This window comes from Trachymyrmex cornetzi, unplaced genomic scaffold, assembly GCF_001594075.2.
Source record: "Trachymyrmex cornetzi isolate Tcor2-1 unplaced genomic scaffold, Tcor1.1 scaffold24, whole genome shotgun sequence".
Classification (NCBI taxonomy): domain Eukaryota; kingdom Metazoa; phylum Arthropoda; class Insecta; order Hymenoptera; family Formicidae; genus Trachymyrmex; species Trachymyrmex cornetzi.
The window spans coordinates 1,252,551-1,256,702 of NW_017297060.1; the positions used below are offsets into that span (position 1 = coordinate 1,252,551).

Here is a 4,152-nt window from a genome sequence, read left to right on the forward strand (position 1 = left end):
GACGTGATCGGACTGCGTCATTATTTTTGGAAAGTGTGACCGGCTTCAAACGCACAATTGGGTTCGTTACTCTTTTAGACTTTTGTTACTCTTATCTCGAATAATATTTATTTGTGATGCGATCTAGCCGTATCGACTTCCTATTACTATTTGGAGGCGAGAGCCATTAAGTAAAGAAGAAGTTAACTAGCGACAGCCAATAGCAGGACTATCTTGGAAGAAAGCGCGGCACTCATTGGCTATCGCTAGTTAACGATTGCGACAATTGTTGATAAATCGTTTAGAAAATCCTGCAACTGATCAGTATACGCTCGTTGAAGTGAGTAGAAACTATAGTAAGAGCATATATTAATTGTTAGAGCATGTTAAGCCATGTGTACACCTAGCGAACGAACACCGAACGCGAATGTTCGGATATTAGTGTTTATATTTGTGAGCAGTTTATTCTTTTTCTTGATTGTACGGAATACTAGTATTCGACCAGATTCGATGTTCGTTCCATGTAGCAATTAAACTTGTGCGACTTTTATGTAATAAACAACAATACAAATTTTTACGTTTGCTGTTCGTTCGCTAGGTGAATACGCGGCTTTAGAGTATGCGACGCGAACAAATCTTATAGTTACAGCTATGGGGGATCAATTGTAACGAAGTAACTTATTAACAAAGTAAATTATTACAACTGGAAAATAAATTTATAAGAGGAAGAAATAATTTAGTAATAAAGTGTTAAAAGTGCGTGTTTCTTGAAGCTTTTCGTATCCCTGGTAGCAAGCTGACGTCAAAAAGACGTCATTTGACGTCAAAACGACGTCAAAATGACGTAGCTTGCTACCTGGGATACTTCTATAACCAGAAAAGTTTCTTTGTTGCACCGAAAGATACAACACCGGCCTTGGTTATAATGTTTGTACATACTAAAATACACTAAAATCTATTATAAAATATATATATCCCTTTTTTGTAACTTTTAACTATACAAATTTTTCAAAATTGTAACGCGATAGAATAATTTGGTAAACAGATCGTATTTAGTGCTGAAAAAAACTATAGGAAATAATTGATCTTTATTCTTGTGTATTTTTGTTGAATAGTAATACATAATTATCATTTCGAATATTTCAATGTATCTATAAATATTAGTTGTGTTTTGATATATGTCTGACATAGACGTTCTGTTTTTATTTTATTTACTGTGAGTGCCGAAACCATGTAAATCTATGTTCACGTTACATATATTGAGGTGCGTTCAGAATTACACTCAGATAATTCTAGTGTGCATTTTTATTATAATATACGTAACGCAAACTGTAGCTTAGAGTTATTTGGGCGCAATTCCTGAATGCATCCTTATAGATTTTCAATATTCGCAATCAAACGCGATTAGTAAAATACAGTCATTTGAGTACGTTTAACAGAACGCAACAGTTTTGCATTTTGTATATTGATCTAAACATCATTTATTCTTGTTTAACATTCGGTGAATAACAAAAATAAATAATGCAGCATGCGTGAAAAGGACTTAGGACTGCGTTCCGTTGCATGTATAATATATATGCGCATAAGATATTTTATTTTTATTACTCGCAGAATGTTAAACAATGGAACAAAAACAAATCATAAAATAATACATCGTATGCATTATGCATACACTGAAATGCAGCGCCTAGAATAATTAGTAGAATACTTAACATACAATTCATAACACTTACAATTCATCATAAACAATTGTATAATGGGCCTTCTACAATAAGCCATTAGTCATAAATCAGAAATCAGAAGCTATAAATTGACCAATCACAATTTTTTTTAGCTTCTGACTTTTAATTTATGACTAATGTAGAAGTCCATAACAGTATTATGAGCCTTCTACAATAAGCCATATAGTCAGAAGTCAGAAGCTAAAAATTGACGACTGTGATTGACTAATAGTTTTTAATTGTAGAAAGCCTATTACAATCTACTTCGGACCCGACTACATCAACGTTATTTTAGTTTTAAACGAGCTCTAAACTCTCCTGTGTCGCTCTCTCTCGGTTTTGAAAAGAGAATTTTAAGCTTCGCTTAAAGTCAAAGTAAGTATTGGTATAATCGAGCCTAACACTGTTCTAAAGTGCCTTTCATTTAATGACACAAACATGGGCGCTGATTTTTGTGGGGAGGGTGTAGAGTACTCCACACATCAGAATTTTTCATGTGTGGAATTCTACACATGAACTATTTTTTTTTTTAAAGAAAGTTGAAAACGTATTTGCATTCTATGTGATGCAGCAAGTTCGGTTGAAATTAACATACTATAACGTATACTATAGATAAAGCAGGGGTGATCCCGATTGACCACGGCTCGATTGGACACCACCAATCACAGCGACCGGTGCTTAGGAGCTTTGTAGTCTCAAGCGCTGTGAGTGGCTCGCGTCCAACTGGGTGCCACCCGATAAAGCATAACCTGCATAACTAAGGTCATGGGAGGGGGGAGACGCCACACTTAAGCTTCTTGAATAACTTCTTAATGTTATTGAATTAACGAACGAAAAAATATTATTTATATTTTAGCAACCTTCTTTTATTTATACAAATCAATGAATTAAACTTTTGCCGTATTATTAAAAAAAATTCATATGTTGTATCCTGCAAAAGTGGCATCTTCCCCCTATATATACGGGTAAGATGCCACCTCCTATGGAAAAAGATGTCACAAACAATTAAATAATATGATGCAATATAAACTTGCATATTTTACTTATCTATAGTTTATAATCAAGGGTTTACCCCGGATCTACAATAGGTGTTTTAAGCCTTAAGCCGTAAGAAATTGACCAATTACAGTCGAATCCGAGAAGAATAAGCGACTGTGATTCGCCCATTTCTTATATGGTTTAAGGCTTAAAACCCTATTGTAGATCCGGACTTAAGCTATAAGAACACATAAAGGTATGATAAAACATAAATTGCCGGAATATGAAAGAGAGTAATTTAGGAAGTAAGTTGGACATACTTTTATTCGTTTAAACAGCATTTCATTAACTTAAAATATTTCAAATTATATAAAGCATCCAAAATTTTAATTCATAAAATCGTTTTAATGGCGGTTTCAAGCAGGAAAAATTGTGTTTTGTATTTACTGTCATCTTATCCCTAAGTGTAAGAGGAATATTCAATTGCAACTTTTACGCATATAAGAATATTACAAATTATGATCTATATCATCTACATGATCTCCAGGGAACACTGATTAATGCCCATTTCCACCAATATAGATTAACTTTAATCTCGGTTCAACTTACTCTTCGTCTTTTTCTAATCTTTAGAACTAGAAAAAGACAAAGAGTAAGTTGAACCGAGATTAAAGTTGATCTGCGTTGGTGGAAACGGACCTAAAACCGTATATCATTTGCCCGGTTTTACAGTAAGCATCGAAATACAAACCTTAGCTATTAGCTAGCATACTAAATATTACAAAGAGCATGTTTCACGACCTACTTTTTCGTATTTCGTATAATCTTCATCAATCGACTTTGGCATTAACATGTTTATCTCTGCCGATAACTGCGCAACTATCTACCACGGGTGGCACCCAGTTGGACACGGCTCAATTGGACACGAGCCATTCACAACGCTTGAGACTACAAAGCTCCTAAGCACCGGTCGCTGTGATTGGTGGTGTCCAATCGAGCCGTGATCAATCGGGATCACCCCATCTACCACACGCTTTTGTACAGTCAGTATGGCCAATGCATGTTTTATAAAAAAATTATAAACAAAGTAGTGTCTTCCCTCTTGTGTCATCTTCCCTCGAATTACCTTATATTGCATATGCACTCCGATGTTGCTGAGACTTTGGATATTGATGCATTTATGGATAAATTCATTACAAAAAAATAATATTCAGAGTTTTCAACATTTGTTCTATGTGTTCCAACAAATTAAACAAAAATGTTTATAAGAATTTATTATTAGAATTTATAAGAATTTCGTTGTTCATTATTCTGTTATGATCTTGATATGAAAGTCTATAAAGAAGTCTGTAAAGAGATTTTGAAAATAATAGTGAAAATTTTGTTGCACCCCTCCTTCCCCTTCCATCACGTTGTCCAAGTCCACACATGACAAATTGACTAACGAATCCACGAGGGAAGAGGGGGGGGGGGG

General features: G+C 34.5%; 1 protein-coding gene across 4 annotated transcripts in view; it reads left to right on the top strand.

Annotated features, from left to right (window-relative positions):
- LOC108761136 (polyprenol reductase) overlaps nucleotides 1-4,152 on the top strand; it is a 9,744-nt gene continuing 5,592 nt past the window's right edge. Inside the window, exon 1 of one of the 4 annotated variants that reach the window (XM_018507508.1) lies at nucleotides 1-61. The gene's annotated coding sequence lies outside the window, so the exon portion shown is untranslated. Of the gene's footprint in view, nucleotides 62-98; nucleotides 336-2,015; nucleotides 2,076-4,152 lie in introns of those variants that run through there. The other 3 variants (XM_018507510.1, XM_018507509.1, XM_018507507.1) reach the window with 3 other exon arrangements.